Source organism: Ictidomys tridecemlineatus, unplaced genomic scaffold (assembly GCF_052094955.1).
Source record: "Ictidomys tridecemlineatus isolate mIctTri1 unplaced genomic scaffold, mIctTri1.hap1 Scaffold_4545, whole genome shotgun sequence".
NCBI lineage: Eukaryota > Metazoa > Chordata > Mammalia > Rodentia > Sciuridae > Ictidomys > Ictidomys tridecemlineatus.
Genome location: NW_027522944.1, coordinates 49,050 through 59,925, shown reverse-complemented (window position 1 = coordinate 59,925; position 10,876 = coordinate 49,050). Strand labels below are relative to the sequence as shown.

At 48.3% G+C, this 10,876-nt stretch overlaps 1 long non-coding RNA gene across 1 annotated transcript; it reads right to left on the bottom strand.

Annotated features, from left to right (window-relative positions):
* Window positions 1-5,849: 5,849 nt before the first annotated feature.
* LOC144373663 (uncharacterized) lies at window positions 5,850-9,454 on the bottom strand. Its single transcript, XR_013433255.1, has 2 exons — window positions 8,698-9,454; window positions 5,850-7,216 (listed from the first exon to the last, which is right to left on the bottom strand). It is a non-coding gene; the product is annotated as an uncharacterized LOC144373663 (long non-coding RNA).
* Between the last annotated feature and the right edge of the window lie 1,422 nt (window positions 9,455-10,876).

Genomic DNA, 10,876 nt, shown 5'->3' with positions numbered 1-10,876 from the left:
CCATGGCCGTGTCCTCAGGCAGCACAGCGGGATTCTGGGAGAGGTGAGCCGATGACATGGCTATTAGGGTGGGAGGGACACTCCTAGTGGAGTGCTGGCCCTGGGTATTGGGGTTTGGGGTGGAAGGGACAGGAGTGGGTCTTGGGAAGGAATGAGGAGGAGGAGGAAGAGGAGCAGCAGGGCTGGGGAGGACTGGTCCCTTTGCTGGCTGCCTGGGCTGCCTATGGCCATGGACATTGCTGTCACTGGATGCACGAGAGGACAAAATGACCGCCATGGAAGGGGGAGTGGTGTCCATGGCCATGTCCTCAGGCAGCACAGCAGGATTCTGGGAGAGGTGAGCCGATGACATGGCTATTAGGGTGGGAGGGACACTCCTAGTGGAGTGCTGGCCCTGGGTATTGGGGTTTGGGGTAGAAGGGACAGGAGTGGGTCTTGGGAAGGAATGAGGAGGAGGAGGAAGAGGAGCAGCAGGGCTGGGGAGGACTGGTCCCTTTGCTGGCTGCCTGGGCTGCCTATGGCCATGGACATTGCTGTCACTGGATGCACGAGAGGACAAAATGACCGCCATGGAAGGGGGAGTGGTGTCCATGGCCATGTCCTCAGGCAGCACAGCAGGATTCTGGGAGAGGTGAGCCGATGACATGGCTATTAGGGTGGGAGGGACACTCCTAGTGGAGTGCTGGCCCTGGGTATTGGGGTTTGGGGTGGAAGGGACAGGAGTGGGTCTTGGGAAGGAATGAGGAGGAGGAGGAAGAGGAGCAGCAGGAGGAGCAGCCAAAGGAGAGGGAACACTAGGAGGAGGAGCAGGAAGGGGAGGAGAGGAGGAAGAGGAATAGGAACAGGAGGAAGTGGAAATGGAGAAGGGGGAGTGGGAAAAGGAGGAGGAGGAGGAGGAGGAGGAGGAGGAGGAGGAGGAGGAGGAAAAGGAGAAGAGGAATGAGGAGGAAGAGAGGGAGTAGGACGAGGAGAAGGAGGAGGGGGAGGAGGAGGAGGGGGAGGAGGAGCAGGAGAAAAAAATGAAGGAAGAGGAGAAGGAAATGGAAGAGGAGGAGGAGGAGGACAAGGAGAAGGAGGGGGAGGGGGAGGAAGAGGAAAAGGAGAAGGAGGAGGAGGAGGAGGATCTATGCACATGGGGGTTGGGGATTCCATTCTGGAAGAGGTAGGATTGGAGGGGAAAGGGACCTGGGTAGGAGGTGTGGGAAGGTGAAACACATTAGGGGTAATTCCAACATGGGGACTGGGGCTGAAGGGAGAAGGAGGTTTCCTGGGAAGAGGCAGTGGAATATTAGATGAGGGGGAAGGTGGAGGGATGGGTAGGTTCAGGGGCCCAGCAGGCTCGAATTCCATTGGGATGGGGGAGGGGTCAGTGGGTGGGGGGAGGGGGCCTGCATTCCAGGTAGGGCCTGCAGGTGGGGAGGATGAATGGACAGTGGTGGTGCAGTCCTCCAGAGCCTCTCTTCCGCCCTGGGCCACCTGTGTCTCAGGCTTCACGTGCTTACTTCTGGCACTCTGAACCCTCCTCAGGGTGCCTTTTGAACATAAAAGTGGCCGCTTTGCAGGTGGGGGCAGCCCATCCTGATGCCAGGCAATCAGTGATGGCAGGGCCACTGGCATGAGCAGCTTTCTTTTATGCGGCCTCCTGGAAGCAGCAGTTAGTGAGGGCCAACCCTGGGCTAGAACACAGGTGGGCTTCAGGCCCTGCTCTCCCTGGATGGATGGGGAGGCAGACAGGCAGATCCACTTCTTGGGCGACACGGGGGGCCTCTCGAGAACACTATTTCCCTCTGGGGGCCTAGAACTGGCCTCCAGGGCACTGAGGTCTCCCCGTTCTCTCCTCATCCTTCTCCTCCTCCTTCAGCTTTTCCTCCTCCTCCTCCTCGTCCTTCTCCTCCTCCTTCAGCTTCTCCTCCTCCTCCTCCTCCTCCTCCTCCTCCTCCTCCTCCTCCTTTTCCTCCTTCTCCTCTTCCTCCTTGTCCTTCTCCTCCTCCTCCTTTTCCTCCTCCTCCTCCTCCTCCTCCTCCTCCTCCTCCTCCTCCTCCTCCTCCTCCTCCTCCTCCTCCTGATGGATCTTGGTGTTTTCTGGATGTTCCTGGGCCCTGAGCTCGGCTTCCTTAGCCGCACCAAGAGGGCAGCGAGCAGCTGTCATGGGCCCCTCAGCTTGGTGGAGGAGCTGAGGAACTGGAGGCAGGAGGAGTGGCCAGCGCCCAGGAGGGGGGACCCTTACTGCTGTCCAGGGGCCGAACATCCGGGAGTTGTTCCTCGATAGCACCGGCTTTTTGGGGAACGGCCCCCAGGACGCGGGCAGCAGGATCCCCCGACAGAGGAGCGGGCCTCTGTCCCTGCCAGCAGCAGGAGGCCCCCGAGGTGGAGGTCGGGGATCCTGGAGGAAGCGCCTGCTGGCAGGGCTGGGGGGAGCGGCAGGTGCAGCCGGGTGGGCCCTGTGAGGAGAGGGAGCCTCCCGGGCGAGGCGCAGGGGAGTTTGGTGGGCCACCAGGGCCCTGCGGCGCTGCCTGCGACCGCACTTGGTGAGAAGACTGCCCATGGAGGGCACGGCGGCTCGTCACCAGGCACAAGTCCACACTAGTCCAACGCTGGTCAGCACAGAGCAGCTTGGCTGAGAAGCCAGCTCCTCCTTGGACCAAAGGCTGAACTGGAGTTTAGCCTTTGTGACGTGTGGATGGAACCTGTGACGCAGAAAGGACTTGGGCCAAGGCGGTTGGTCAAAGGAAGGCTCCAGGGTGAAGAGACCCCCACCCCCACTTGGTCTGAGCTCAGGCTCCTCCTGACTCTGCGCTGCTTCTTCTCCCATTCTCACCCTCCAGAGGGTCATTCTCAGGCTGCTTTCCTCTGGGTTACTTAGGCAGTCATTCCACTTGGCTCCAAAAATCTCTCCACGGTTCTATTGGACATGACTGTACCCATCCAGAGTCGATTAGTTTTATATGACAGTAGATGGTATTTGGATACATCATACATAAATGGAGTATAACTTCTCATTCTTCCAGCTGTACGTGTTGTAGAATTACACTGGTCATGTAATCATATATGCACATAAGCTCATAATGTCTGATTCACTCTACTATCCCTCCTACTCCCATGCCACCTCCCCTCCCTTTGTCTAATCCAAAGCCCTTCTATTCTTCCTTAGGCACCCTCCCCCGTTTTTGTGAATTAGCATCCACAAATCAGAGAAAACATTCAGCCTCTGGTTCTTTGGGATTAGCTTATTTTGCCAATGTCATAACTTTGTTCTTTTTTATGACTGAGTAATAGTCCATTGTGTATATATACCACATTTTCTTTTCCATTTCATCTGCTAAAGGGCACCTAGGTTTCTTCCCTAGTTTAGCTATTGTGAGTTGAGCTGCTATAAACATTAATGTGGCTGTGTCACATTAAGTCATTCAGGCATAACTCGAGGAGTGGGATAGGTGTGTTTCATTTTGCAATTGATGGTTTTGTGTTTGCTGTACTCTCCTGGTCACTCCATATCCAAACATAAAGCAAGTCCAACATCCTTGTGTTTTCTAATTAAGAAACAGTGGAAAAGGCACAATTCTGACTTTGACACTCACATTGGCTGCTTCCACTGTGGACCAGTGTAGGGACATGCTCTTCTAGGTGCCCCATGGTGCATGGTAGTCTGCTGTCCCTGCTGCCTATTGCATCACTGTGACCACACCCAGCTGTGACCTCTGCTGGACCCTGCACTGCAAAGACCCATATTGCTTCCACCTTGGGATCAGGAAATGGAGAAGGCAGGCTAAGGATCAGAGGGCACACACCCCATTCCCTCTGGAAAGGCGGAAAACAAAGGGACAGGTGTCTGTTTGTCACTGCCACAACACGCTCCCCATCTTCTCCTGTCGGGTACAGTGGTCCACATGCTGGACTTACAGCGGCCAACACCCTGTCACACAACCAGGTAGCCAGCTGCTATCATCCTGTGGAACCTTGACAGGGCTTAGATGTGGCAGCTGCCACCACCCTGCATCCTTGCTGGGACACTTGTCCACACCTTTGGGACTATTGGAAGTAAGATTATCTGTGGAAACCATGTCCCACCCCACCACCCAATGCTGCTTCTGTCACCCCCTCCTTCGGTCCCTGCAGGTGTCTTGGTTGCCCAGAAGACTCTGCTTGACCACTGCAACAGTGCAAAATGGGGTCCAGCAGGCAGGCAACTGACTATGTGCACAGACCCACCCTCCTGTCATGGACCACACAATTCCTCCTGCGCTCATTGGGCCATTCTGACACTGCTGTTCCATGTACTGCCCACCCTGTGATCCAGAATAGGCCCCGGTAAAGCCTCTGGCAGATGGATTTTAAATGTTTTATGTTCTTTTTAGTTATACATGCCAGTGGAATGCATTTTGACACATTATAGGTACATGGAGTATAACTCCCCATATTTTGGCTGTACATGATGAGGATTTACACTGGCCATGAATCCATACGTGAACATAGGAAAGTTACATCTGGTTCATTCTACTATCTTTCCTTTTCTCATCCCTTTTCCCTTCCCTTCATTCCCGTTTGTCTTATGCAATGAACGTCTATTCTTCCCTCCCCACCCCTTTGTTGTGCATTGGCAACCACATATCAGAGAACATTCAATCTTTGTTTTTTGGGATTGGCTTATTTCATTTAGCATGATAGTCTCCATCTCCAGTTCCATCTGCTTACCAGCAAATGTCATAATTTCATCCTTTATGGCTGAGTAATATTGCTGTGTGTGTGTATGTTTGTGTGTATGTATGTGTATGTGTGTGTATTTTTTTTCCATTCATCTGTTGAATGTCACCTAGGTTGGTTCCAGAGCTTAGCTATTGCGAATTAAGGTGCAAAAAATATTGATGTGGGTGCATCCTTATGGTATGCCAATTTTAAGTACTTTGGGTATATGCCAAAGAGTGGGATAACTAGTTCAAATGCTTGTTTCATTGCAAGATTTCTGAGGGATTTCTATACTACTTTCCAGAGCTTGGGAGGTTGAAGCAGGAGAATTGCAAGTGCAAATCCAGTCTCAGCAATTTAGCAAGGCCTTAAACAAGTTTACAAGACTCTGTCTCAAACTTTGAAAACAAACAAACAAACAAAAAGCGCTGGGATATGGCTCAGTGTTAACCCCCCATGAGTTCAATTCCTGGTACTAAAACAAATAAAAGTAATGTTTCATAAATCACTTCTGAAAAAAATCTCGTTAATTTTCTTAACTGGTGTTTTAAGATTATGTCCACATACAAAAACATGTCAACCATTTGACACCCAGAACAATATTCTGCCTTCAAAATGCAGGAAATCTTGTTATTTGAAACCCTAATGAGCTTTAGGAGACATTATTCTAAGTGAAAAAAGCAAATGTAGAAGGTCGTGCTCTATGACCTCAATGAAGTGTGGAATCAAAACCAGTTGCTCTGTAAAAGCAGAGAGCAGGATGGTGGTTCCCAGGAGCTCGGGGTTTACCCAAAGAGTACAAAACTTCAGTGATGCAGCATGAGCCAATTCTGGACATCTGTCCTACAACTGGGTCCCCACAGTGAATAACACTCTGTTGTATGCTTAAATTTGCTGCTCTGTGAGCTGGGGTTATGGCTCAGTTGCAGAGCACTTGCTTGGCACATGTGAGGTCCTGGGTTCAATCCTTAGCACCACACAAAAATAAATAAAAGAAAGGTATTGTGTCCAACTACAACTAAAAAAATTTTTTAATTGTTCTGCTTGAAAGTGTTCTCACTACACACACACACAAACACAAACACACACAGACACACACACACACATGTGAGTGGGTGGATATGTTAATTAGCTTGATTACAGTAATCATCAATGTGCAAGATACATGTATGTCACATGGTACTTTTATTTTATTTTATTTTTAAGCAGTTGTTATTATACTAGTGTATTAAGACAAGTACAAAATAACCTTGTAATCAGGGTACTGTATCAGTCAATAACAAAGGAAAGACCACTACAGTATGAAGAGATATGCAAATGACTCAAGTATACAGCTTTCATAGTTAACAGACAATTTTAAATGGGAAGTTGGTTTCTTTGACAAATGGTAAATTTTCTTGAAATAGGAAAAATAATATACAGTGCTCTAAGCATGAATAATAATTCCTGCCATAAATACAAGTGCCTTGCAGAAACTCCATGCAAATTTCAATTCCATTCTCTTTGTGAGTGTGACACTGTAGCTGACTTACCAGCTCAAACACTAGGTCAAGGGAAGCCTCCTCACTTTTGTCCTGGAAGAGCTCAGTACTCAATTGATCACTGATGTCCAAATGTCCAAATCTGTTGTCTTGAAAAATCCCTGGAATATAATCAATCCATTACAATGTATATGCAGTCGGGGCTAGTAGGAATATCACTTGAAACTGAATGTGAATATTTTCTCTGATAAGTAGATACTGATCCATAATGGGGGAGGGGGCAAGGGAGGAATGGATGAACTTTGGATAGGGCAAAGGGGAGGGATGGAAAGGGAGGGCCATGGGGGTAGGAAAGATGGTGGAATGAGATGGACATCATTACCCTAGATACATATAGGAAGACACGAATGATGTGACTCTACTTTGTGTACAACCAGAGAAATAAAAAGTTGTGCTCCATTTGTGTACTATGAATCAAAATGAATTCTGTTGTCATGTATGACTAATTAGAACAAATAAATAAATTTTTTAAAAAAGTTCAGTCTGGAAGTGCCCTGCGGTCGAATGGACCACTGTCTCACCCGTGGTTTCTGGTGGAAAGCTGTGGTTTGGATTGGAACCGTTTTTTTCTGGAACATCAGTGGAAAGATGGGCTTCTGGTAGTTGGTCCCCCACAGGAATCAGGACAGATACATCATTTTCTTCTGTTGGACATGATGGATTAATTTCCAGAGGTTTCATTTCCATAGGTTCATGGAAACTAAACTGCTCTCATCACCACTCTCGTCTCTAGATCTAAAATCCCCATGAACTGATCCAGATTCTAGCAAAGTGTTTAACATTGGTCTCAAGACCTCTTTGAGTTCCCAGTCTCTTCTGATCCTGCTTTTTCTTAGAACAGTCTTCAATGGAGTGATCTTCTCAGAGTCTCATTTGGCATGAAAGGTCATCAGAGCAAGAGGCAGGCTGCACTGCACTGTCTGGCTCAGGTTCGGTGGTTTCCATTCCCATAATGTGGATCAGCTCCAATTCCTCCTCAGGGTCTAAAAACCCTACCAGAAAAGGAAGAAAGATGATCATTTACAAAATGACAATTGAATCCCATTCACTCATTAAAATATTTTGTGTTGGTTTGTGACTAAGTCACTGAAATCACTCCTCCTGTGCTGTATTTATTCTCTACCAGTCCATTTTAACTTTTAAGAAATGAAGGCTCCAAAACAGCACAAGCTATTCAAAATCAAAGCACAGGTAAAGGCAGGTGAGAAAGAATGACTTTGAACAGGACTTGGCAATTATTTGTGGACTTAACACTTTGTAATTCTGCTGGGTTATGAATTTTTATCATAAGGCCAAGGTGGGGTAGGATAGGAGACAGACATAACTGTGTCTAGATGAAGATAGCAAAGAAACACATCTCAGTTTGTGGTTCTCTTTACAGTTGTTTATGTATCATCGGCTTCATGAGTTGAGAAAAACTTGGAATCTTTGTGAGGGGGAAAAGTTCATCAAATGAAAGATAAACTTCAAAATTAAGTTGTGAATTTGGGGTATGAGTATATACAAAGAAAACAAGAGACTCTCAATTCAAGTGTTACATGGGATAAAGTCAGAAGCCTGTTAAACATTTCTATATTCATAAAGTTCCAATATACTCCAAGAATGTGAAAGGCCTAGTATGGCAATTGCCAGAAAAACATTACCACTACTGAGAAAGAATACCAGGTTTTCAGCTTCAGCAGTAACCACACTGCATACTGTGTTAAAAACCAAACAGGACCCCCATTATAGGTAAAGGCCTCATTTTTGTCTCCAGAAAAGTTACATATGTGCACTTTAAAAAGCCAGTAAAGGCATATTATAGAAAGGCAGCATGAAATACACACAAAATTTCAGATACTAAATGAACTCCCCAAAGAAATTAAAATGTTCTTGCAAGAATCAGAATCCTTGAACAAAAGTGAAATTTGAGAGTATTGGCTGAGATCATGCCAAGCAAGAAAGATAATGAGCAATTGATTCTCTTCTCTTTTCCACCAAACTGAAAGGACATGTGATGCAAAAGCCTATGCCTTAATCAAATATGCATGGAGGGTGTCCAGTACAGTGCCCAGCACAATGCACACAGTGGGTGTTCCATACATATTTCTTAGCTGATTTCATGAAGAAAAAGGCATGCATTAAAGGCTAAGTTTTTGGTTGCTTGTAGGTCAAAAACAAAAACTGAGTTTTGAGAAAAACATTAAAGTCCTAATTGGAGAGATTCATAATTGATCTATAGAAAGTGAATAATCAAACTTAGAAACACAAATCACAGAGCATGGCTCATGACAAAGTGTTTGCCCAGGTACAAAAGGAAGCAGTGGAAAAAGGAGCTTTCAGAGTGAGTGGTCATCCTCAGGGAAAGCTAGGAGGCAGCCAAGCAAGGCCTGTGGTTCATCCTCTGGTGCTCCTGCCTGGAGGCACAACTGGCACAGCCCGCGGTGTTCCCTCTGCACCACCTGAAGCCCACGCATGCTCACTGACCACTCACCTGGCCCCCACCCCGCACCGCGCCGGCGGACAGGTGGGTGCGGGTTCCCTCAGGCGCTCAACCGCCGCCCCTCCCCAGCTCCAGGGCGCCCCAGGCGGCACCCAGTCCCCATCAGCGGGCACCACAGGGACAGAGGTAAGAGAGACACGGGTTGCTGCGCGCCATCCCCGCCCGCCGCGGGTCCCAGAGGCTCCTCCCGGAGGACACCTGCCCGCCGGCCGCCCTGGCGCGCGGGGCAGGCAGCGTCCTAGCGGGAAAGAGGCGCCCGAAGTTCTGGTTCAGCTGCCGCGGGCCGCGGGTCTCAGGCCGCGGAAATGGCCGCCTCGGCCGGTCCGGCTCTGCACACCTGCCGGCGACGGGCGGAGCGTGAGGCCGGGCCAGTGGATGCCGCGCCCGGGCAGCGCAGGTAGCGACCAGAGCGGGACCTGAGCGGCACCGCCATCCCGCAGCCTCCAGCCGTCCAGGCTTCCGTTAGCGGAAGCGGGCGCTGGGAGGGAGCGCGGCGGACAGTGCGCCCCCTGCTGGCTGGTCGGCCACTCGGCCGCCAAGCCGCCAAGGAAAGCGCAGGACTCTGCAGCTATTTCAAATCAAAGGCTGAATGTTCTCTCTGATAAGTGGATGCTGATCCATAATTGGAGAAGGGGGGATGGAGGAACTAATTGGGTGTACGATAAATCACAATGCATTCTGCTGTCATATACACCTAATTAAAATTAATTACTTAATTTAAAAATAAATCAGCAAACTACAAAAAAAAAAAAAAAAAGAATTTTAAAGCCCTCTAGAAGCACATGGAGATACAAGGAAGCCAAATGATCATAAAATATTGAGAAAGAACAGTGGGGACTTGACAGGACTCCACAATGGGCAGGAGGAGTGGCGAGATGGAGATGCTGCCTTTGAATTGTACAGTGCGTTTATTATGTTTTAACCCATTGGACAATTGTCCCATGGGACAATCCACGTATTTCATTGAAGCAGCCCCAGAACACTCTCCCAGGGAATCCATCACCACTCCATAGCTGCTCCTCCTGCTGCCAGGATGAGGCTCCGTGTCTCCTTTATCCAGACGCAGAGGCTGCAGGTGCTGCTGGCGCCAGGGTGTGTGACTGGGGTGGGGGGCTGCCCACTATGTCCCTGATGGAGATGCCACTAGAGAGGTTCAATCTCTTACTCTGCAGGGACTGACAACCACTCTGCCTGTCCAACCCCAACTCATCAGGGCCATGGTCAGTGAATCACTAGGTGTGGAAGGACTGGGAACACCTGGCCTTCAGAGTCTCCCAGGCTCCTCATGCAGCAGGCAGGACCACCCACTGCACCCAGATTTGCAGCCCTGTGGGCAAGCAGTCCTGGCCTCAAGCAGGGACAGTATGGCTTCAAGGACGAGTGGGACACATCCCAGTCCTGGAATCCCTCAGCTGCTGTGAAGCCTCCTAGGACTTGGGACACATTTCTCAATCTGAGGATTGAAGGACGTGGTGTGTCAAGATATATATCACTTTTTGCACATGTGCCACATTCAACCAAGTCCAATACCTATTCATTTCAATGCAGTACTCATGTGGAAGATCAGGATTGTGGTTACTTATCTTCCTTTTTTCCCCTTTTGTGACTGAGAATCAAATAATATAAATAGAGTCAGTTTTTTTCTTTGTTTTACTTTTTCTAATTTTTTTCTAATTAGTTACGCATGAGAATAGAATGCATTTTGACACATGACTCATACATGGAGTATAGCCTCTCATTCTTTGGTTTGTATGTGATGTAGAATCATCGTGGTCATGAAATCATAAGCCATAATTTCATTCTTCTTTAAAGCTGAGTAATATTTCATTGTGTGCACATGCCTCATGTTCTTATCCATTCATCTGTTGAAGGGAACCTAGGTTTGTTAAATAGTTTATCTATTGTGAATTGATAAATATTGATAAACTTTGATGTGATTACATTACTGTAGTCTGCTGATATTAAGTGCTTTGAGTATAAACCTAAGAGTGGGATAGCTGGGTCAAATGGTGGTTTCATTCCCAGTTTTCCGAGGAATCTCAATACCACTTTCTATAATGTTTGCACCAATCTGCAAGGCCACGGGCAATGTATGACTGTACCTTTTCTCCCACAGCCCCATCAACATTTAATACTGCTTGTATTCTTGATAATTGTCATTCTGAATGGA